Consider the following 26,335-nt stretch of genomic DNA (forward strand, 5'->3'; position numbering starts at 1 on the left):
TCGGATTGCACTCTGTTGACTGGCCAAATAGTCTGTGTGGCACCATGTTGACTAGCTAAATTGACCATGTTCCTTGTGGGTCCCGCATGTCAGTTCACATAGGAAAAAGGTCAGATAAACACAAAACCCAGGCGCGACAAGACTCCAACCCGTGCGCGGGAATCACCTGGTTGTGTATGTGTCTGTCAGGGCCTGATGTGTGCGCATGCATGTGTAGGTTGAGCACTTGAGCGTGAGAGTGTGTGTTGGTCATGTCGTGTGTGCATGCATGTGTGCGTGTGTGTGTGTGAGTGTTGCGTGCGTGCGTGGTTGCGTGTGTACGTGTGAGTGTTGCGTGCATGCGTGGCTGCATGTGTTCGTCTGAGTGTTGCATGCATGCAGTTCGTGTGCATGCGTGCGTGTGTGTATAATCACCACACCAACTCCTGTGTGTTAAAACAGATGGCTCAGCATACCAATACAAGGCCACCTTGTCTGATGTGCCCGCGGTCATGACTTCGAACTACCGTCCTATATTTTTTCGTCGTTTGTTTTCATTCTTACTAGCAAGATGCCCGTGCGTTGCACGTAACATCTAGATGCATTTGTATGACTAATTTATCTTGTGAGAGAAAAAGATGAACGAGGGAAGGCCTTATTTGCAAATGTGGAGAGGTCTGTGGGTACCTTTTTGCAAAATTGCCATAGTTTCCTTCCTATCCGTCAGATATAAATCAGACGGCCTATGTTGCAGGATGGCAGGCACACCATCATCACCAACTCTGTTTTTTACTAGCAAGATGCACGTGCATTGCACGGAACATCAAGATGCATTTATATGAGTAGTTTATCTTGTGGGAGATAAGGATGAACGAGGGAAGGCCTTATCTGCAAATGTGATGAGGGGTGCGGGTATCTTTCTGCAAAATTGCCATAGTTTCCTTCCTATCCGTCAGATATAGATCGGACGGCCTATATTGCAGGATGGCATGCACACCATCATCACCAACTCCATTTTTTTATAAGAGTAGAGATAAGTATAAGTAATACTAGCAAGAGGCCCATGCGTTGCATGGAACGTCAAGATGCATTTATACGAGCTGTTTATTGATGACCCACAAGTATAGGGGATCTATCGTAGTCCTTTCGATAAGTAAGAGTGTCGAACCCAACGAGGAGCAAAAGGAAATGATAAGCGGTTTTCAGCAAGGTATTCTCTGCAAGCACTGAAATTATAGGTAACAGATAGTTTTGTGATAAGATAATTTGTAACGAGCAACAGGTACAAAAGTAAATAAAGTGCAGCAAGATGGCCCAATCCTTTTTTGTAGAAAAGGACAAGCCTGGACAATTTCTTATATAGAGAAAAGCGCTCCCGAGGACACATGGGAATTATCGTCAAGCTAGTTTTCATCATGTTCATATGATTCGCGTTCGGTACTTTGATAATTTTATATGTGGGTGGACCGGTGCTTGGGTGCTGTCCTTACTTGGACAAGCATCCCACTTATGATTAACCCCTATTGCAAGCATCTGCAACTACAAAAGAAGTATTAAGTTAAACCTAACCATAGCATGAAACATATGGATCCAAATCAGCCCCTTACGAAGCAACGCATAAACTAGGGTTTAAGCTTCTGTCACTCTAGCAACCCATCATCTACTTATTACTTCCCAATGCCTTCCTCTAGGCCCAAATAATGGTGAAGTGTCATGTAGTCGACGTTCACATAACACCACTAGAGGAGAGACAACATACATCTCATCAAAATATCGAACGAATACCAAATTCACATGACTACTAATTGCAAGACTTCTTCCATGTCCTCAGGAACAAACGTAACTACTCACAAAGCATATTCATGTTCATAATCAGAGGATTATTAATATGCATAAAGGATCTGAACATATGACCTTCCACCAAATAAACCAACTAGCATCAACTACAAGGAGTAATCAACACTACTAGCAACCTACAGGTACCAATCTCAGACTTTGAGACAAGAATTGGATACAAGAGATGAACTAGGGTTTGAGAGGAGATAGTGCTGGTGAAGATGTTGATGGAGATTGCCCTCTCCCGATGAGAGGAGCGTTGGTGATGACGATGGCGATGATTTTTATGGTTGTCATGCGCAGAGGGAAGCAAAGGTTGTCATGCGCTTTCAGGGTTCGATGCACAAAATCTTAATGCGAAAGAACGTCACTTTATATTGCCACTTGTGATATGGACCTTTATTATGCAGTCCGTCGCTTTTATTTCTTCCACATCACAAGATCGTATAAAGCTTATTTCCTCCACACTAATCAATCATACATATTTAGAGAGCAATTTTTATTGCTTGCACCGATGACAACTTACTTGAAGGATCTTACTCAATCCATAGTTGGATATGGTGGACTCTCATGGCAAAACTGGGCTTAAGGATATTTGGAAGCACAAGTAGTATCTCTACTTGGTGCAAAGAATTTGGCTAGCATGAGGGAGAAAGGCAAGCTCAGCATGTTGGATGATCCATGACAATATACTTTATTTCAGATGTAAGGAAACATAACCCATTACGTTGTCTTCCTTGTCCAACATCAACTCTTTAGCATGTCATACTTTAATGAGTGCTCACAATCATAAAAGATGTCAAAGATATTATATTTATATGTGAACCCTCTCTTTCTTTATTACTTCCTATTAATTGCAACGATGACCAAAGCTATGTTTGTCAACTCTCAACAATTTTTAATCATCATACTCTTTCTATGTGAAGTCATTACTCTCCATAAGATCAATATGATCTCTTTATTTCTTTTTATTCTTTCTTTCTTCTTTAATTCCCTCAAGATCATGGCAAAATAATCAAGCCCTTGACTCAACACTAATCTTTATTATATATAGCTCACGGACTCGATTACATAGAGGGATCATAAAGCAAAACTCAAAACTAGATCATACCAAAAACTTTATTCAATTAGATCAAGATATTACTAAAAAGGATCGAACTAAGAAAAACGGTAAAGATAGGAGTGTGATGGTGATACGATACGGGGGCACCTCCCCCAAGCTTGGTAGTTGCCAAGGGGAGTGCCCATACCACATACTTAGTCTTCCTTTTTCGGAGGAGGGGATGATGGAGTTGTTGATGATGATAGTTGTGTCTTTAGCTTCTTCATACTGTAATTGAGAAGAGCAATTTCCTCCTTTAAATCATCGACCTCCGATTCCAGCTTCAAGATTTTGTCACATAAATCTCCTTTGCTTTTCTGCCGAAAACGAGAAGGAATAGATCGATTGTTAGATAGTTTAGCCCTCTTAGGGAGACTAGACTTCTTGAACTTCACGTGCATATCCCCAGGTTGAAGTAGAGGGACATCCTCCTCCTCCAAGCTCGAATCATTGATCCTCATCAAATGAGCATCCTCCTCCTCATCTGTAGTTCGACCACAAGGAGATAGATCCCCATAGGTCTTTCGGTCAGCAATTAGGTGTGAGACATAGCTCTCTCCGTCGGAATCCTGAGATGACATCTTGCTCCAGATCTGCTACAGAGACAGCTCGAAACGAAAATAGAGGATATTTGCATGATACAGGAGTCAAAACCTTCGGGGGATTATATAATGAATTTTTACCGACCGAAAGAAGTATCGTGCAAGAAAACGGAGTCCGGAGAGCACACGAGGAGCCCATGAGGTAGGGGGGCGCGCCCAGGGGGTAGGGCGCGCCCTCCACCCTCGTGGAGGCCTCGTGTCCTTCCCGGACTGCTTCTTATTTTTCTATTTTTCTAAATATTCCAAAACGGAGAAAAATTGCCATTGGAGCTGTTTTGGAGTCGGTTTACTTACCGTACCACATACCTATTCCTTTCCGAGTCTAAAACTTTCTAGAAAGTGTCTCTTATATATTCCTCCGGTGTTATGGTTTCGATAACATTAGTGTCAACATTTATAGGATTACCTGAGATATAATGTTTGATTCTTTGACCATTCACCACCTTCGGATTTGTGCCTTTGAAGTTGTTGATTTTTATAGCACCAGAACGGTAGACCTCCTCGATAACATAAGGACCTTCCCATTTAGAGAGAAGCTTTCCTGCAAAAAATCTTAAACGAGAGTTGTATAGCAATACATAATCACCTACATTAAACTCACGCTTTTGTATTCTTTTGTCATGCCATCTTTTAACTTTTTCTTTAAACAACTTGGCATTCTCATAGGCTTGGGTTCTCCATTCATCAAGTGAGCTAATGTCAAATAGCCTCTTCTCACCGGCAAGTTTGAAATCATAATTGAATTCTTTAATGGCCCAATATGCCTTATGTTCTAGTTCGAGAGGTAAGTGACATGCTTTTCCATAAACCATTTTATACGGAGACATACCCATAGGATTTTTATATGCAGTTCTATAGGCCCATAATGCATCATCAAGTTTCTTGGACCAATTCTTTCTAGATCTGTTAGCAGTCTTTTGCAAAATTAACTTGAGTTCTCTGTTACTCAATTCTACTTGACCACTAGACTGTGGGTGATATGGAGATGCAAATCTATGATTAACATCATACTTGGCAAGCATTTTACGAAAAGCACCATGAATAAAATGTGAACCACCATCAGTCATTAAATATCTAGGGACTCCAAACCTCGGAAAAATAACTTCTTTAAGCATCTTAATAGAGGTGTTATGATCAGCACTACTAGTTGGAATAGCTTCTACCCACTTAGTAACGTAATCAACAGCAACTAGAATATGTGTGTACCCATTAGAGGCAGGAAACGGTCCCATATAATCAAAGCCCCAAACATCAAATGGTTCAATTACAAGTGAATAATTCATAGGCATTTATTGACGTCTACTAATATTACCAATTCTTTGACATTCATCACAAGATAACGCGAACTTACGGGCATCCTTGAAGAGAGTAGGCCAATAAAAACCGGATTGCAATACCTTATGTGAAGTTCTATCTCCAGCGTGGTGTCCTCCATAAGCCTCGGAGTGACACTTGCATAGGATCTGTTCATGCTCAGGTACACAACGTCTAATAACACCATCTACTCCTTCTTTATAAAGATGTGGGTCATCCCAGAAGTAATGTCTTAAATCATAGAAAAACTTTTTCTTTTGCTGGTATGTGAAACTAGGTGGTATAAATTTAGCAACAATGTAATTAGCATAATCAGCATACCATGGAGCAGTACGAGAAGCATTTATGACATTTAATTGTTCATCTGGAAAGCTATCATCAATAGGTAGTGGGTCATCAAGAACATTTTCTAACCTAGACAAGTTGTCTGCAACGGGGTTCTCAGCTCCCTTTCTATCAATAATATGTAAATCAAATTCTTGAAGCAAGAGAACCCATCTAATAAGTCTAGGTTTAGCATCTTTCTTTTCCATAAGATATTTAATAGCAGCATGATCCATGTGAATAGTTACTTTAGAATCAACAATATAAGGTCTGAACTTATCACAAGCAAATACAACTGCTAAGAATTCTTTTTCAGTAGTAGCATAATTTCTCTGAGCACTGTCTAGAGTTTTACTAGCATATTGAATAACATTTAATTTCTTATCAACTCTTTGCCCTAGAACAGCACCTACAGCATAATCACTAGCATCACACATAATTTCAAAGGGTAAATTCCAATCAGGTGGCTGAACAATAGGTGCAGAAATTAATGCTTTCTTAAGTATTTCAAATGCTTCTACACAATCATCATCAAAGACAAATGGTATATCTTTCTGTAATAGATTGGTCAGAGGCCGAGAAATTTTTGAGAAGTCCTTAATGAACCTCCTATAAAAACCGGCAAGACCAAGAAAACTTCTTATACCTTTGATGTCCTTGGGACATGGCATCTTTTCAATAGCATCAACTTTAGCTTTATCAACTTCAATACCTCTTTCTAAATTTTATGCCCCATGATAATACCTTCATTAACCATAAAGTGGCACTTTTCCCAATTCAAGACAAGATTAGTTTCTTCACATCTCTGCAAAACTCAATCAAGGTTGCTCAAGCAATCATCAAAAGTGGATCCATAAACGGAGAAATCGTCCATGAAAACCTCACAAATCTTTTCACAAAAGTCAGAGAATATAGCCATCATGCATCTTTGAAAGGTAGTAGGTGCATTACATAAACCAAAAGCATACGTCTATAAGAAAAAGTACTGAAAGGGCAAGTAAAAGTGGTCTTTGCTTGATCATCAGCTGACACAGGTATTTGAGAGAAACCAGAGTAACCATCTAGAAAGCAAAAATGTGTATGTTTGGATAATCTTTCTAGCATTTGATCAATAAAAGGTAAGGGGTAATGATCTTTTTAGTAGCCTTATTTAATTTGCGGAAATCAATTACCATCCTATAACCTGTAATAATTCTTTGCGGAATCAATTCATCTTTATCATTAGGAACGACAGTAATACCTCCTTTCTTAGGGACACAATGGACAGGACTTACCCACTGACTATCAGCAATGGGATAGGTTATACCTGCCTCAAGGAGCTTTAATATTTCCTTTCTTACCACTTCTTTCATCTTAGGATTCAGCCGTCGTTTGTGATCAATAACTGGTTTGGCATCTTTCTCCAAATTTATTTTGTGTTGGCATAGAGTGGGACTAATGCCCTTAAGATCATCAAGAGTATATCCAATAGCAGCACGGTGCTTCTTCAGAGTTTTCAATAATTTTTCTTCCTCCTTCTCTGAAAGGTTAGCACTAATAATAACAGGATATATCTTCTTTTCATCAAGATAAGCATATTTAAGAGTATCAGGTAATGGTTTAAGCTGAAACACGGGATCACCCTTGGGTGGAGGAGGATCCCCTAGGATTTCAACAGGCAAGTTGTGTTTCAGAATAGGTCCCTGTTTAAAGAACACTTCATCTATTTCCCTTCTTTCATTCATAAACATATCATTTTCATGGTCTAACAAATATTGTTCTAAAGGATCACTAGGAGGTACGGCAATAGAAGCAAGACCAATAATTTCATCTTTACTAGGCAATTCCTCTTCGCGGTGTTGTCTACGAAATTTAGAAAAGTTAAACCCATGAGAAATATCACCTAGACCAATGGTAACAACATCCTTTTCACAGTCTATCTTAGCATTAACAGTGTTCAAGAATGGTCTACCAAATATAATGGGACAAAAGCTATCTTGTGGGGAACCAAGAACAAGAAAATCGGCAGGATATTTAGTTTTCCCACACAAGACTTCAACATCTCTAACAATTCCCATTGGTGAAATAGTATCTCTATTGGAAAGTTTAATTATGACATCAGTATCTTCCAACTCAGCAGGTGCAATATCATGCATAATTTCTTTGTATAAGTCAAAAGGTATTGCACTAGCACTAGCACCCATGTCACATAAGCCATGATAACAATGATCTCCTATTTTAACAGAAATAACAGGCATGCCTACCACAGGTCTATGTTTATCTTTAGCATTAGGTTTACCAATTCTAGCAGTCTCATCACAGAAATAAATAACATGCCCATCAATATTATCAGCCAAGAGATCTTTAACAATAGCAATATTAGGTTCAACTTTAACTTGCTCAGGAGGTGTATAGGTTCTAATATTGCTTTTACGAACCACAATTGAAGCTTTAGCATGATCTTTTATCCTAACAGGAAAAGGTGGTTTCTCAACATAAGCAGTAGGAACAATAGGATCATTATAAGTGATTGTCTTTTCTTCAACTTTAATAGGTGCAACTACTTTTACTTCTGTGGGAGGATTATATTTAAACCACTTCTCCTTAGGGAGATCAACGTGAGCAGCAAAAGATTCACAAAAAGAAGCTACTATCTCAGAGTCAAGTCCATATTTAGTGCTAAATTTACAGAAAACATCGGTATCCATAAAAGATTTAACACAATCAAACTTAGGTGTTATACCTGACTCCTTACCTTCGTCGAGGTCCCAATCTTCAGAGTTGTGTTTAATTCTTTCCAATAAATCCCATTTGAATTCAATAGTCTTGATCATAAAAGAACCAGCACAAGAAGTATCGAGCATGGTGCGATTGTTGTCAGAAATCCGAGCATAAAAAATGAATAATCATCTCTCTTGAGAGCTCATGATTGGGGCATGAATATAACATTGATTTAAGCCTCCCCCAAGCTTGAGCGATGCTTTCTCCTTCGCGAGGCCAAAAATTATATATATAATTACGATCATGATGAACAAGATGCATAGGATAAAACTTCTGGTGAAATTCCATTTTCAATCGTTTGTAGTTCCATGATCCCATATCATCACATAGCCTATACCATGTCAATGCATCTCCCTTCAAAGATAAAGGGAAGACCTTCTTCTTGATAACATCATCGGGCATACCTGCAAGCTTAAATAATCCACAAAGTTCATCCACATAGATTAGGTGCTCATCAGGATGTAATGTTCCATCTCTTGCAAAAGGATTAGCTAGCAGTTTTTCTATCATACCCGAAGGAATTTCAAAGTAGACATTTTCATTTTCAGTATGTTCAGTAGGTTGAGGAGCAACCATTTGCTCTACTGGTCGGGGTGAAGATACCCCGAACAAGCCCCTCAGAGGATTACTTTCCATAGTAACCAGTGACAGTAAATTTCAGCACACTATATAAATTTCTCCTTACCAAATTCCAGCTACCAAAGGCGCTTCACTCCCCGGCAATGGCGCCAGAAAAGAGTCTTGATGACCCACAAGTATAGGGGATCTATCGTAGTCCTTTCGATAAGTAAGAGTGTCGAACCCAACGAGAAGCAGAAGGAAATGATAAGCGGTTTTCAGCAAGGTATTCTCTGCAAGCACTGAAATTATAGGTAACAGATAGTTTTGTGATAAGATAATTTGTAACGAGCAACAGGTAACAAAAGTAAATAAAGTGCAGCAAGATGGCCCAATCCTTTTTGTAGCAAAGGACAAGCCTGGACAATTTCTTATATTGAGAAAAGCGCTCCCGAGGACACATGGGAATTATCGTCAAGCTAGTTTTCATCACGTTCATATGATTCGCGTTCGGTACTTTGATAATTTTATATGTGGGTGGACCGGTGCTTGGGTGCTGTCCTTACTTGGACAAGCATCCCACTTATGATTAACCCCTATTGCAAGCATCCGCAACTACAAAATAAGTATTAAGGTAAACCTAACCATAGCATGAAACATATGGATCCAAATCAGCCCCTTACGAAGCAACGCATAAACTAGGGTTTAAGCTTCTGTCACTCTAGCAACCCATCATCTACTTATTACTTCCCAATGCCTTCCTCTAGGACCAAATAATGGTGAAGTGTCATGTAGTCGACGTTCACATAACACCACTAGAGGAGAGACAACATACAACTCATCAAAATATCGAACGAATACCAAATTCACATGACTGCTAATAGCAAGACTTCTCCCATGTCCTCAGGAACAAACTTAACTACTCACAAAGCATATTCATGTTCATAATCAGAGGAGTATTAATGTGCATAAAGGATCTGAACATATGATCTTCCACCAAATAAACCAACTAGCATCAACTACAAGGAGTAATCAACACTACTAGCAAGCTACAGGTACCAATCTCACACTTAGAGACAAGAATTGGATACAAGAGATGAACTAGGGTTTGAGAGGAGATGGTGCTGTTGAAGATGTTGATGGAGATTGGCCCCCTCCCGATGAGAGGAGCGTTGGTGATGACGATGGCGATGATTTCCCCCTCCCGGAGGGAAGTGTCCCCGGCAGAACAGCTCCGCCAAAGCCCTAGATTGGTTCCGCCAAGGTTCCGCCTCGTGGCGGCGGAGTCTCGTCCCGAAAGCTTGCTTATTATTTTTCTTCGGACGAAAGACTTCATATAGTAGAAGATGGGCACCGGAGGGCCACCAGGGGGCCCACGAGGCAGGGGGCGCGCCCAGGTGGGTAGAGCGCGCCCCCCACCCTCGTGCCCAGGGTGTGGGTCCCCTCTGGTATTTTCTTTGCTCAGTATTTTTTATTATTTCCAAAAATTTCTTTCGTGGAGTTTCAGGACTTTTGGAGTTGTGCAGAATAGGTCTCTTATATTTGCTCCTTTTCCAGCCCAGAATTCCAGCTGCCGGCATTCTCCCTCTTTATGAAAACCTTGTAAAATAAGAGAGAATAGGCATAAGTATTGTGACATAACGTGAAATAACAACCCATAATGCGATAAATATCGATATAAAAGCATGATGCAAAATGGACGTATCATTTATCTCGTGGGAGACAAAGATGAACGAGGGAAGTCCTTAATTATCTGCAAATGTGGAGAGGGGTGTGGGTATCTTTTTGCAAAATTGTCATTGTTTGCTTTCTATCCGTCAGATATAGATCAGACGGTCCATATTGCAGGATGGCAGGGACACCATCATCACCAACTCAGTTTTTTATAAGAGTAGAGAGATGCCCGTGCGTTGCACGGAACATCAAGATGCATTTATATGAGTAGTTTATCCTGTGGGAGATAAGGATGAACGAGGGAAGGCCTTATCTGCAAATGTGATGAGGGGTGCGGGTGTCTTTCTGCAAAATTGCCATAGTTTTCTTCATATCCGTCAGATATAGATCGGACGGCCTATATTGCAGGATGGCAGGCACACCATCATCACCAACTCTGTTTTTTATAAGAGTAGAGATAAGAGTGTAGAAGAGTAGATACAAGCCGATAGGTGGGCCCAATGGTAGTGAGATAATGTGATGCAACACTAGAGGTGCCACGTCGAGCGTTTAACTGGTCAACTAGTCGTGTCTTGAGCAAATACAGAGCTGTACGGTGAGCCCGTGACTGTATAATAACCACAAAACGTAAATGGTGACCGTAATGAGTGGATTCTAAAGTCCAATGTACGTATCGTGCTTTCACTCCAAATACAATGATCGTCACTGTATATATCGTGAGAGAAAGATGAAACATGCATGAATGTGCTGGGGGCTTACTTTTAGAGGACCTGGAGATAGTTTGTGTGCGTACGTGAAAGGGGCTTAGAGGGGGTGTATGCGATGGGGGAGAGAGATGCTCTTCGTTTCTCTTTATTATGACTAACTTTATATATAGTATAAAATATAAAAATTCAAAGTGCGGAATAAATATCATTGTGGGCACCATGCAATGCAAATTAATGTTCATACTCCTCCATATAACTTTGTAATGTTCTATATATGTAGAAATTCTGAAATAATTTCTTGGCCACACTTGGAAGGAATGTTGTATGCGAAATAAACGTGAAGAGATGGATTTTTAGATCAATGGGGTACGTGATGTAACACGTGTGAATGTGTAGTTGATGTATTCGGCAGGGCCTAGAGAGGTATGTGTGTGTATTACGTATTCGAGAGAGGCATGTATAGAGGGGCCGACGGGGGGAGGGGGTGTGGGAGAGATAGCACGAGAAATGAGAGAGGTCTAGAGAGAGAGACTAATATGATGTCACGGCGAGAGATTCCCTTGAGTGTGTATATGCAAGGGGGGAGGGGATAGAGGCACGAGGCAATTTTTTTTGTGTGGTTTCTGTGTTGGTATGTGTGGGTGTGAGAAGATAACGACACCTGGGGGCAGAGGTGAGTGAGGGAGTCCTGGATTAGGGGGTCCTCGGACAGCCGGACTATATCCTTTCGCCGGACTGTTGGACTATGAAGATACAAGATTGAAGACTGCATCCCGTGTCCGGGTGGGACTCTCCCTGGCGTGGAAGGCAAGCTTGGCAATTCGGATCTGTAGATCTCCTCCCTTGTAACCGACTCTGTGTAACCCTAGCCCCCTCCGGTGTCTATATAAACCGGAGGGGTTAGTCCGTAGGACAACAACAATCATAATCATAGGCTAGCTTCTAGGGTTTAGCCTCTACGATCTCGTGGTAGATCAACTCTTGTAATACTCATATCATCAAGATCAATCAAGCAGGAAGTAGGGTATTACCTCCATCGAGAGGGCCCGAACCTGGGTAAACATTGTGTCCCTCACCTCCTGTTACCATCCGCCTTAGACACACTGTTCGGGACCCCCTACCCGAGATCCGCCGGTTTTGACACCGACATTGGTGCTTTCATTGAGAGTTCCACTGTGCCGTCATCATAAGGCCTGATGGCTCGTCTCGTTGTCAAGGACAACATCACCTCTGGGGGAGCCCTGGCTGTAGGCCAAACTCTCCGACTAGGAGGCTTCGTCATGTCCGCCCGCTCGGCCGTTGCGCCAACGATGACTTCTCGGGTCATCGAAAACAGCCTCCACGTCGGCTCGGAATTCGTCGAGCAGATGGATCCAATGGAGCTCTCTTCCTTGAACGAGCTCTTGGATCGCATCGCCGCCTTGGGAGTCGCTACGGACTATGATCGGATCGGGCTTAAACCCGACCAAAGGGAGATTAACTCTCCGCCGGTCACCCATCAGATAGCGGTGGTGGAGGAGCAACACAGTGATTCTTCCTCTATCTTGAGGACAAACTATGTCTGGATTCCTGAGCTCTCCGAGCCGGATACCCGCCTACGGGAGGACATGGCCCAAGCTTTGAACCTAGAATCAGACAGCGGGCCAGACCTATTGGGCAACATCTCGGAGCCCGAACTGCCAAGCTCGGAAACTCCTCCGCCCCTGGGTCTCCGACCGGGTTAGGGTTCGGACCTAAATCTACCCACCCACCCAGATATAAGTGATCTTTCCCATATTAGACAAGAGCTCCAAGAGACAGTACATCACTACTGGGCCAGGTTCCTCCTTGTAATGAGCAAGGTTAAGGACTATCGCGAGGAAGACGCAATTTCATTCTTTTGCAAAAATTGCACGGACAAGGGAATCCTCAACGCCATAAGTCGCCGTGACATAGCACACTTCGCTGACTTGGCGGCCATAGTACAGAAGTACTGTGCGATGGAAAGCACCTGGAAAACCCAAACAGACTTCTGGGATCCTCCGGCTCTCACTAAACCCCTCGTCCGAGCTAAAAGGGTGTACTCTCGTAAGTCACCCGATCCAATTACAAAGAAACAAAAGCCCACTACAGGGTGTGGAACCGTATTGGAGGGATGGCTCAATGGGCCATGCAAAATTCACAGTACAACGGATACCATGCCAACACATATCCTTAGAGCATGTTGGGTACTCCGGCAGGTGGCCAAGAGCGGCGAGGATATCCTCATCAACAATGCAACAGAGCACCATCCCGGGGAAAATAACAATACAGTATTGATAGTCTTCGAGACCTTCGCCTAAAATAATAGGCGTAAGCGAGCACTCCGCAGCCTTGCTGAAGTCTGCCACGTGGCAGCAATAAATCCATGGAGCGATAAGGCTATCATCTTCAATGCCAGTGACGATCCTAAATTCCGAACAGCCCGAGCTCCAGCCGCCTTGGTCCTTAGTCCAATTGTGGACGCATTCCGGCTTACGAAAGTGCTCATGGACGGCGGCAGCGGATTAAACCTCATCTATGAGGAGACTCTTCGAAAAATGGAAATAGACAAAAGCCGCATTGAGCAAAGCAGCACGACCTTCAGAGGAATCATCCCTAGTCAGGAGGCACGATGTGCAGGAAAAAACACACTAGATGTGGTATTCGGCACGCCGGAGAATTATAGGTCCGAAGAAATCACATTCCAAGTGGCCCCGTTCAATAGCAGATACCACGCCCTCCTAGGGCGGGAGGCATTCACTATCTTCCAAGCTATACCCCATTACGGGTACATGAAGCTCAAAATGCCCGGGCCCAATGGAATCATCACTCTAGCTAGTGATCCGGACATAGCACTCCGCGCCGAAAATAAAACCGCCGCACTAGCCCTCGAGGCGTTATCCGAAGCCCATGCGGCCGAAGAACTAACCGCGCTGCGCTCCACAGTGGACAGGGACGACGTGGTACTAGACAAAAGACCCAAGTCCACCTCTTTTAAACCAGCGGATGAAATAGTCAAATTCCAAGTCCACCCAACGGACCCTACAAAAACAGCATCCATCGGTGCACAGTTAAACCCCACAGTAAACGCTGCACTACGGGAGTTCTTGCGCGAGAATTTGGACATCTTCGCCTGGCATCCTTCAGACATGCTAGGAACCCACGCAGGCTGGCCGAGCATAGCCTTAACATTCTAAAGGGATTCAAGCCGGTCAAGCAGACTCTTCGGCGTTTCTCTGAGCCTAAGCGACAAGCCATGGGAGAGGAGCTAGCCAAGTTACTTGAGGCCGGATTCATTAGAGAAATAAAACATCCGGACTGGCTAGCAAACCTGGTGATGGTACCAAAGAAGGACAAATCCTAGCGCCTATGTGTCGATTTCAAGGACCTTAACAAGGCATGCCCCAAGGATCCCTTCCCCCTCCTCCGCATCCATCAAATTATCGACGCTACCGCAGGACATGACTCATTGTGTTTCCTCGACGCATACTCCGGATACCATCAAATTAAGATGGCAGAGTCCGATCAAGCCGCAACGGCCTTTATCACTCCATATGGCCCCTTCTGTTTTAACACCATGGCTTTCGGGCTCAAAACACCGGTGCAACCTATCAACGCATGATTCAGACATGCCTGGAAACACAAATTGGCAAAACAGTGGAGGCATACGTAGATGATCTGGTCATCAAAACCAGACACGTCGAATCCTTAATAGACGACTTGAGGCTCACGTTCGACAATCTCCGAACATATGACATCAAGCTCAATCCGGAAAAATGCGTTTTCGGCGTACCCGCCGGAAAGCTCTTGGGCTTCATCGTCTCCAGTAGAGGAATTGAAGCAAATCCGGCTAAAATCCGAGCTCTGTTCCAGTTGGCTATCCCAACAGACCTCAAGCGAATCCAAAAATTACCTGGATGTGTGGCTGCCTTAAGCCGCTTTATCTCCCGATTAGGAGAAAATGCACTACCCCTTTATCGCCTTCTTCGACGCACCGAACACTTCGAGTGGACGGATGCGGCCACAGCCGGATTGGAAGAAATAAAAGCCGTTTTGGCCACCAACCCAATCTTGGTCGCGCCAAATGTCGGCGAACCAGTGTTGTTATATATAGCGGCAACACATCAAGTTGTAAGCGCGGTGCTCGTCGTCGAACGAGAGACGGACGGACATAAGTTCCCGCTTCAAAAGCCGGTATACTATGTATCCACTGTCCGCACTCCATGCAAATCACGGTACCCACATTATCAAAAGATAGCATACGCGGTCTTCATTGCATCCCGGAAATTATGACACTACTTTCAAGAGTGTTCAATTACGGTGGCCTCGGAAGTACCACTCAACGACATAATAAATAACCGCGATGCCACATGCAGGATTGCTAAATGGGCTATCGAGCTCCTCCCGTTCGACATAACATATAAACCACGGCGAGCCATTAAGTCGCAAGTAGTGGCCGATTTTGTCGCCGAATGGACGGAAGCCGAACTCCCTAAAGAGTACGGCGCGTACTCCAATTGGATCATGCACTTTGACGGTTCAAATATGCTGGTTGGTTTGGGGGCAGGCGTCGTCCTGACATCCCCCACCGGAGATACAGTCCAATATGTACTCCAAATATTATACACAAACTCCAACAATGCAGCAGAATATGAGGCCCTGTTGCATGGTCTCCGGATAGCAGTCTCCATGGGCATTCAACGCCTAGAGGTGCGTGGGGATTCGAACCTCACAATATCTCAAATAAATGGAGACGTTGACGCCAAGGACCCAAAAATGGCGGCTTACCGCAGCGCCGTCCTCAAAATGTCAGCTCGGTTCGAGGGGCTTGAATTCCACCATGTGGTCCAAGAAAACAATCAAGCGGCGGATATCCTCGCCTGCATCGGTGCTAAGCGCGACCCTGTCCCACCCAATATCTTCTTGGAAAGGCTGTTTAAGCCATCCGTGGTATGGGAAGGAGAGACCGGCAACAACAGTCCGGACTTGGCCACAACACCAGATATCGAACACTCTGACATAATTGGAGGCTCTGCCACCAAAATAACACCTTCCGCCCACGTGATCATGGCTGTCATTGCCCTGTGGACAGAACCCTTTTTGGCCTACCTAACTAGGCAGGAACTACCTGAGGACCCAAACGAGGCACGTTGCATTGTGCGGCGGTCTAAAGCCTACAAGTTCCATGAGGGAGACCTTTATAAGAAAAGCGCTACCGGAGTCCTTCAAAGGTGCATCTCTGAAGAAGAAGGACGGCAACTTTTGGCAGAAATTCATGCTGGACTTGGCAGCCACCACGCCGTAGCTCGGGCCCTTGTAAGCAAGGCCTTCCGTACAGGTTTCTACTGGCCGACGGCCCGAGCAGACGCACAGGACCTCGTTCAATGTTGCGTTGGTTGCCAGCTTTTTGCAAACCAAAGCCATATGCCACCTACCGCTCTCCAAACAATCCCCATCACTTGGCCCTTTGCAGTCTGGGGGCTTGATATGGTCGGACCCCTTAAAGGGGGAAGCCATAAGAAAAAATACCTATTGGTCATGGTGGATAAATTCACCAAATGGATAGAAGCCAAACCAGTTAAAACGGTCGAATCCGGACTAGTGATAGACTTCATATCTGGGGTTGTACACCGTTATGGCGTTCCCCACAGCATCATCACTGATAACGGCTCGAACTTTACAGCCGACGAGGTAAAACTTTGGTGCAGCAACATGGGCATTAAGCTCGATTATGCTTCTGTCTATCACCCGCAATCTAATGGTCAAGTCGAGCGAGCAAATGGTCTTATCATGAGCGGCATTAAACCCAGATTAGTGCGATCCTTGAAGGAATCCTATACGCACTGGGTAGAGGAGCTCGACTCCGTACTCTGGGGGCTGCGGACCACGCCGAATCGCACTACCGGATACACACCGTTCTTTATGGTGTACGGCACAGAGGCGGTACTGCCCTGCGACATAATTCATGACTCACCTCGAGTGCGCATGTACGAAGAGAAAGAAGCCGAGCTTGATCGGCAGGACAATCTGGACGCCCTGGAGGAGGAGCGTGATGTGGCAAAAGCTCGTTCCGCATTCTATCAGCAACAGGCTCGAAGGTATCAAAGCAGAGAAGTACGGGCCAAAACTTATAACGTTGGCGAACTCATTCTCCGCCTACCGGAGAAGAAAAAGAACAAGCTCAAGCCCAAATGGGAAGGTCCCTTCGTTATTGACCAAGTTCTGACCGGTGGAGCGTACCGTCTGCGGGATGCATCGGACAATCGACTCGATCCAAACCCATCGAATGCAGCCAGACTCCGCAGGTTCTACGCCTAGTGTCGGACTCTATGTTCGTCTCCTTACCTCCGTCAATTTTTTATATATCCGTTATCTGTCTTTTCTTTCTTTCTTTCTTCCCTTTTTCTTCAAGGCCTTAAAAGGCTAAAATGTGTCTTGACTACACAATCTGACGCGCTAGGCGTGCTCATTATACCCGGGGGCTTCTTATACAGAAGCTTAATATAGCTATGTTTCGGGCTCTATGCCCTCCGCACATGTGTTACTTTTCCACATGTACCTTTTCTTCGCCACTATATGCATCGATATGACTTAAGTTTTGGCCAAGCTGAGTTGCCTGGCTCTTGTGTTTATGCCCTACATTCCCGTTAATTTGGCTAGGGCATAAGGGGAGCACCTCTGCGATTGTTACTGCCGGGTCAGCCGGATGTGTACCTCAGACTGGGTGAAGCCGAAAGCTAGCGTTCTTAAGGGAATATTCGGTCGGTGAACAAAAGATGACTTTTAATTATTGTAATACATGCCCCCAGATGTTTATATCCTGCGTCTCTTTTTGCAGTTCGGACATGCACATTAATGCATGCGTACCCAGGGAAAGGAACCCTTAACGGAACTATCCTCCCTGGAAGATGTTTCTTACTATCCATGTAATATAACATAGCTAGTTGGGTACTTGTCTGTTCAAGCACTTATGACCCCTACGCCTGGTTTCCACGCATACCCCGGTTTTTACATAACTGAGCGGGTATTCGGATACACTCCGGACTGTCGGGTCCAGAGGTCGAAGCGAAAAGGTCCGCGATGACAAATGATTTACAATCCGGCTAGGGACAATACATGTCACTTGAAGTACACAGTCACTTATACTGACTAAATTCTTCTTCTATACCATCCAACTGGCTGTCTAGCCTACAATCCTGTTGGGAATACTTTGCGGCTAATTTAACTTGGTCATACACCAAACTGACGGGGATCTCTTTCTCATCAGGCCCCACAGGTCCGACCTCGGCCATGTGGTTCGGGTCAGCATTGGTATATCGCGTCTTCACCATGGCCCAGGCTTCCCTTGCACCTTGTCGGCAGGCTGATATCTTCCATAACCGGAAGCGCCGCCGCGCTCCCCTGAGCATCTCTACGAGCTCCCCCATGCCTCCTGGCAGGGAGGCGGATGGCCACAAGGCTTGGGCAATGCCCTGCATCACCTGCCGCACTTGTTCGTGCAGTTGTAGGAGCTCTGGCAAAAGATCACCCGCAGACCCGGGCATCTCCTCCGCGGGACGACCCGTCGGCATACCTACAGATATAACTCTGTTAGTCGGTTTCTTCGCCGAACTCTTTAAAAGTTCGTTCAAGCACTTACTGAAAATGTCGCGTCGAAGCCTCTTATTCTCCTTTACGGAGTCAGCAAGTTGGGCTCGAACATCTTTCAGTTCAACGCCCAGCCGGGTATTGGCGTCTTGGAGATCGTTTTTCTCCCGCCTAACCCATGTAAGCACGCGCTCGCCAGCCTTTAACTGTCGTTGAGCATGTTGCTCATCCCCTCACACGACCTCCGGATTCATTCCGGGATCATCTGCAGAATCTATTGTTAGATTTGCATGCATGCCGCATACTAACCGGTACATGTCATTATTTTTGATAGAGACAAGTGTTACCAGAGGGGGCCTTCTCGGACTCCTTCATTGCGGCAACTGCGGCCTGTAGCTGGGCTTTGCACTCTTCCAGCTCTCGAGACAATTGAGTATTCTTCTCCGTGAGAACCTGCACAAATAATGAACCTTAAATCAGTTGTGTCAACTGTTTCAAGTCTCAGGGGCTACTGATATACATAATTATTAGATTTTCTTACCTGTATATCCTTTACATACTGGTCCGTGGCTCTGGCAAGAAAATTTTGAGCAGCTCGGATGTATGCGTCTCCTGAGTTGAAGGCATCGAACGCCTCTTGGGAGAAACAAGCGTCGCGGAGTACGGCCCGACGATACCTGTGATTCATGGCGCTCTCGACTTCGGAATTCGTAGCGGACAGCCTATCCGCATCCTCTGTAGGAGGAACATCCGGTGTTGGCCCCATATTAGCGTCCGCCTCTAAGTCCGGCTCTGGAGCCCGACTGGTGTAGGCGTGGCCGGCAACCTCTCCGGATATAGTTCGGCGAGCGTTTTTCCTACTAGGAAACATGGGTGTTATTATATTTTAAAAGACGACAACCACGGAGCGGGGTTATTTTTCATACCTCTGCGACGGCGTCTCGGTCCTGACCGCCTTCCTTTTAAGCCTACCCGGCTTCGGTGCCCCTTGTTGGTGAGTCACTATGGGTTCGGCATGGCGTCCCGAGGGCCTTCCCTGTAAGACACCATATGTGTGCGGTAGGTGAAGTGCAGAAAAAGGGATCCTTCTCGGAAGTTGGGACTCCGGTTTTACTTACATGCGATGCAGGGAGTAGTCCAGGATAATCGGCTATGATGGCCACCATGGCACCGTCGCAGCTTAATTGATAGAACGTCCTGTGAATAAGCTCCACAAATGTGTCCGGATCTTCTTCGAGTCCGGGGTCGAGGGCCCGGTCTGGGTCCTCTGATTGAGGAGGCGGGCTGTGGACCTCCCTCATAGCTTTTTGCAGTTCCTGCTATGAAATGGCAAGGTAAATACTTATGACGAAGAATGCGGGAAGGTTTGGAGTAAAAAGTAGCAGCTCACCCAGCTTGGGGGTTGTACATGGAGAATTCATCCCGTGGGTTAATGCGGATGAACTCCTCTTCCTCTCCTTTGTACAAATCGGACAGAATTTTCGCTAGAGCAGCGACTGAGTCCGGTCCCTTACGACCGCAGCGGGCGGCATCGTCTTCTCCATTGAAGTGCCATATGGGTTGTCCCCGATATTGAAGTGGATGTACCCCCCGCATTATACATATTGACATAACCTCGATTATTGTCAATCATGATTTGGCTAGCGTCTTTATCCGGCCCATCAGGAAAAGGACTTCTCCGTTATCTTCCTCCTGGGGGCTCGGAGGGTGCCAGCTGCGGCGTTTCTTCAAGGTAGCGTTGTCGAACTCAGGAAGGCCCATCCGAATAGGTTCCGGAAGGGGGACGGCCTCCATATAAAACCACTCCGAAGGCCAGTCTTCGGAGGTTTTCTTCGGAGTACCGGATAGGTATCCGGTCCCGGCGATGCGCCATATCTCGGCTCCGCCCACTTGATATATTGACCCCTCCTGTGTACGGGGTACGAGGCAGAATAGCCTCTTCCATAGCTCGAAATGAGCTTCGCAACGCAAAAACAGCTCTCAAAGGGCGACGTAGCCAGCGATGTGTAATATGAAGGCGGGAGTAAAGTTATGCAGCTAGAGGCCGTAGAACTCTAGGAGCCCGTGGAGGAACGGATGGATTGGAAATCCGAGCCCCCTTAATAAGTAAGGGGCAAGGCATACCCGCTCCCCCATGGATGGGTTGGGAAAGCTCTCCGCTTGCTCCCCGCTGTTGTAGGTGGCGAGCCCATCTCAAACGGGGACCATATACGCTGGAGGGAGGAATCCTTGGGTCTGTAGCTCTACTAATTGGCCGTGAGGGACGGAACACTTCTTCCAATTGCCTGGCTTAGGGCTACGGGAGCGAGAGGAGGAGCTGCAATGGCCGGCCATGATGGGATGGACTTTTCCGGGCACGCTCCGATGGATACTCGCTGTGGGAGGATGGTGTGATCTGGATCTGAGGATCCCTGCCTCTTTAAATAGACGATTTACTTACATGGTTAGGGTGGCAATTGTAAAAATGCCCCGACTTCTCGCATTCGCTCGACACGTGGAGGATAGCCATTATTAGGCGCAAAAGCCAAGGAGTGCAACATTCATGGGAAGTCGGACACTACTCGACAGGTACTCAGAATTTGGAGAAGAACCCGCCTTGCAACGCCGAAGAGAATCTGCGCGCCGGACTCATCGTCATTGAAGCCTGGTTCGGGGGCTACTGAGGGAGTCCTGGATTAGGGGGTCCTCGGACAGCCGGACTATATCCTTTGGCCGGACTGTTGGACTATGAAGATACAAGATTGAAGACTTCGTCCCGTGTCCGGGTGGGACTCTCCTTGGCGTGGAAGGCAAGCTTGGCAATTCGGATCTGTAGATCTCCTCCCTTGTAACCGACTCTGTGTAACCCTAGCCCCCTCCGGTGTCCATATAAACCGGAGGGGTTAGTCCGTAGGACAACAACAATCATAATCATAGGCTAGCTTCTAGGGTTTAGCCTCTACGATCTCGTGGTAGATCAACTCTTGTAATACTCATATCATCAAGATCAATCAAGCAGGAAGTAGGGTATTACCTCCATCGAGAGGACCTTAACCTGGGAAAACATTGTGTACCCCGCCTCCTGTTACCATCCGCCTTAGACACACAGTTCGGGACCCCCTACCCGAAATCCACCGGTTTTGACACTGACAGTGAGGCCCTTGGTTCGGTTCCGTCCTGCGCCACATTGGTCAGCCCCTGACGCATTTAGGGAGACCCATGGATGACTTTTCGTACAAGACAACGATAGTAGAATTGTGAAGGACTCTGTGTCTACTGACAAAGCCGGCTAGGATTTGTAACCCTAGGTATTGGACTAAGGTAACCTTTTATCTCTAATATTACTATTCATCCAACCTAACTTTAAGGGGCATCCTACAGAATGCTCTGCTAGAATCATACTCATCAATTAGGAAGAGAGGTGTGAGACAATGCGTGAGAGATAGGCCTAAAGATAATGTGCGTACAGGAGACACGTAGGCAGGTCTATGTATATAGAAAGGGTCGATGGGGATTGTGCATGTGTATGCTTGTGAGAGGAAGAGTGCTTGTGATAAAGGTTAGTGAAAATAGTCGTAAATGGTTACGAGAGGGAGGGAGGGTTATATCGAGAGCATGTCTGCGAGAAAGACACCTCAGGAGAGAGTGTGTGAGCATGTGTGAGAGACCACCGATGGAGAGTGAAACTACACGTAAAAGACTAATGTACACATTTGATTAAATATATAAATTGTATCCAAATATTAGGATGGGATCATGATATTTGCAATTCGCGTAAGGAACGGTCATTGATCCATCAGACATCTAGATTCCATCGAATTTGAGCATGTCTATGTTATTATTCGACATAATTGATCCACATAGTTAGTATTTTGAACTCCAGACAATGCATTACTTTAGCAATCGAATATAAACGTGAGTATAGTTCATGTTGTGTGTGTAAAGCACATTATACATTCGAAAGTTACACAATGAACATTATAAATAGCAAGCTATGAACTAGCATACATTTGAATTCAACTTAAGGTGGTTTAACAAATTGAATTCAACATGAAGTCCATTCAATTATTTGAATTCGATATCATGGCATTTGTAAATCATACGTAAGTTATGGGGGCACGAACCTTTGCTCTGATTTTGTACATAATAGCATATATAGTCGTGTACAAAATAGATTCAAATTTAGCTCCTCCATTCCAAAATAATCGTAGTTATAGGGTTTTCAAGTGTCAAAATTTCAAAAATAAGCGGATAATTTAATGTGGTTTTCAAACATACAAGGTCAAATTTAATGTTGTATATTTAGGTCAATCCTCAAAGTTCAAGAGTACTCTAAACGTGAATGCTTCTGTTTCAAAATTTCGAATGAAGCGCCAAAAGAGCCTCTACTCACCCGAAACCGCGTGAGACCAATGTTTGGTAGTAGAAGGAAATTACATTTCTAACTCCGACTGTGAAACCTACCGGCCCGACGTCCAAAGGTCTAAACCGGGGTAGGTTTGTAGCTTCATCTAGACGCCACGCAACCGCCTCCGAAAAACATTCATACACAATGGCTGCCTAAGCACACATGCGTGCGGCCGAAATCGCTGCCGCCCACTATTTACGACACCTGGGATTACCATCCTACCCCGACCCGCAGTAGGTCCGAAATTTAAGAGGGGGGGTAAAGTTTGTACTTTCCCCAAATTTAAAACAAGCGCGTCCCATCTTTTCAAAAAACCCAAAACAAACGCGTCCCAGACCGAAACATGGTTCTCCCTTAACTCCCCCCGCCCCCCGTCTGATTCCCCATTCGTACTCCGTGGGCGCCAAAACAACCTCTCCACCAGCCGCGAAACCCCGGCGTCCTCTGTCTGCCACCCCATCCCACCCATCAACCGCCGCCCTCATCCATCATGCCGGAGCCGATACCCCGACGTCGTCGTCCACCGCAACCTCAACCACAACGCCCTCTATGGCTAGTAGTTGAAGCCGAGGCCGATGTCGGTGTCAAAACCGGCGGATCTCGGGTAGGGGGTCCCGAACTATGTCTCTAAGGCAGATGGTAACAGGAGGCGGGGGACGCAATGTTTACCCAGGTTCGGGCCCTCTCGATGGAGGTAATACCCTACTTCCTGCTCGATTGATCTTGATGATATGAGTATTACAAGAGTTGATCTACCACGAGATCATAGTGGCTAAACCCTAGGAGCTAGCCTATGATTATGATTGTTGTTGTCCTACGGACTAAACCCTCCGGTTTATATAGACACCGGAGGGGGCTAGGGTTACACAGAGTCGGTTACAAGGGAGGAGATCTACACATCCGAATTGCCAAGCTTGCCTTCCACGCAAAGGAGAGTCCCACCCGGACATGGGACGAAGTCTTCAATCTTGTATCTTCATAGTCCAACAGTCTGGCCAAAGTATATAGTCCGGCTGTCCGAGGAACCCCTAATCCAGGACTCCCTCAGTAGCCCCTGAACCAGGCTTCAATGACGATGAGTCCGGCGCGCAGATTGTCTTCGGTGTTGCAAGGCAGGTTCTTCTCCAAATTCCGAGTACCTGTCGAGTAGTGTCCGTCTTCCCATGAATTTTGCACTCCTTGGCTTCTGCGCCTAATAATGGCCATCTTCCACGTGTCGAGCGAATGCGAGAAGTCGGGGCATTTTTACACTTGCCACCCTAACCATGTGAGTAAATCGTCTATTTAAGGAGCCGGGGATCCTCAGATCCAGATCACACCATCCTCCCATAGCGAGTATCCATCGGAGCGTGCCCGGAAAAGCCCATCCCATCATGGCCGGCCATCGCAGCTCCTCCTCTCGCTCCCGTAGCACTAAGCCAGGCAATTGGAAGAAGTGTTCCGTCCCCCACAGCCAATTAGTAGAGTTACAGACCCAGGGGTTTCTCCCTCCTGCGTATATGGTCCCCGTCCGAGCCGGACTAGCCACTTACAACGGCGGGGAGCAAGCGGAGAGCTTTCCCAACCCATCCATGGGGGAGCAGGTATGCCTTGTCCCTTACTTATTAAGGGGACTTGGATTTCCAATCCACCCATTCCTCCGCGGGCTCATGGAGTTCTACGGCCTCCAACTGCATAACTTTACTCCCGCCTCCATATTACACATCGCTGGCTACGTCGCCCTTTGCAAGCTGTTTCTGGGCTGCGAAGCTCATTTCGAGCTATGGAAGAGGCTATTCTGCCTCATACCCCGTACACAGGAGGGGTCAATATATCAAGTGGGCGGAGCAGAAATATGGTGCCTCGCCGGGACCGGATACCTGTCTGGTACTCCGAAGAAGACATCCGAAGACTGGCGTTCGGAGTGGTTTTATTTGGAGGACGTCCCCCTTCCGGACCCTATTCGGATGGGCCTTCCTGAGTTCAATAACGCCCCTTTGAAGAAACGCCACAGCTGGCACCCTCGGAGCCCGCGGGAGGAAGATAACAGAGAAGTCCTTTACCTGATGGGCCGGATAAAAACGCTGGCCAAATCAGGACTTACAATAATCGAGGTTATGTCAATATGTATAATGCGGGGGGTGCAGCCACTTCAATATCGGAGACAACCCATGTGGCACTTCAACGGAGAAGACGATGCCACCCGCTGCGGTCGTAAAGGTCCGGACTCCATCGCTGCTCTAGCGAGAATACTGTCCGATTTATATAGAGGAGAGGAAGAGGAGTTCATCCGGATTAAGCCATGGGATGGATTCTCCATGTACAACCCCCCAAACTGGGTGAGCTGCTACCTTTTAATCCAGACCTTCCCGCATTCTTTCATCATAAATATTTACCTTGCTATTTCATAGCAGGAACTGTGAAAAGCTGTGAGGGAGGTCGACAGCCCGTCTCCACAGCCAGAGGACCCTGACCGGGCCCTCGACCCCGGACTCGAAGAAGATCCGGACATATCTGTGGAGCTCACCGACAGGACGTTCCATCAGTTAAGTTGTGACGGTGCCTAGGTGGCCATCATAGCCGACTATCCTGGACTGCTCCCCGCATCGCATGCAAGTAAAACCGGAGTCCCAACTTCCGAGAAGGATCCCTTTTTTGCACCTCACCCATCGCACACATATGGTGTCTTACAGGGAAGGCCCTCGGGACGCCATGCCGAACCCGCGGTGACTCACCAACAAGGGGTACCGAAGCCGGGTAGGCTCAAAAGGAAGGCGGTCAGGACTGAGACGTCGTCGCAGAGGTATGAAAAAGAACCCCGCTCCGTGGTTGTCGTCTTTTAAAATATAATAACGTCCATGGTTCGTGGCAGGAAAAACGCTCGTCGGACCATATCCGGAGAGCCTGCCGGCCACGCCTCCACCAGCCGGGCTCCAGAGCCAGACTTAGAGGCAGACGCTAACGTGGGGCCAACACCGGATGTTCCTCCTACAGAGGATGCGGATAGGCTGTCCGCTACGAATTCCGAACTGGAGAGTGCCATGAATCACAGGCGTCGCCGGGCCGTACTCCGCGATCCTTGTTTCTATGAAGAGGTGTTCGATGCCTTCAACTCAGGAGACGCGTACATCCGAGCTGCTCAAAATGGTCTTGCCAGAGCCACGGACCAGTATGTAAAGGATATACAGGTAAGAAAATCTAATAATTATGTATATCAGTAGCCCCTGAGACTTGAAACAGTTGGCACAAGTGATTTAAGGATCATTGTTTGCGTAGGTTCTTACGGAGAAGAATACACAGTTGTCTCAAGAGCTAGAGGAGCGCAAAGCCCAGCTACGGGCCGCAGCTGCCGCAATGAAGGAGTCCGAGAAGGCCCCATCTGGTAACACTTGTTTCTATCGAAAAGAATGACATGTACCAGTTAGTATTCGGCATGCATGCAAATCTAACAATAGATTCTGCAGATGATCCCGGAGTGAATCCGAAGGTCGTACGGGGGGATGAGCAACATGCTCAACGACAGCTA

This window comes from Aegilops tauschii, chromosome 3 (genome assembly GCF_002575655.3).
Source record: "Aegilops tauschii subsp. strangulata cultivar AL8/78 chromosome 3, Aet v6.0, whole genome shotgun sequence".
NCBI lineage: Eukaryota > Viridiplantae > Streptophyta > Magnoliopsida > Poales > Poaceae > Aegilops > Aegilops tauschii.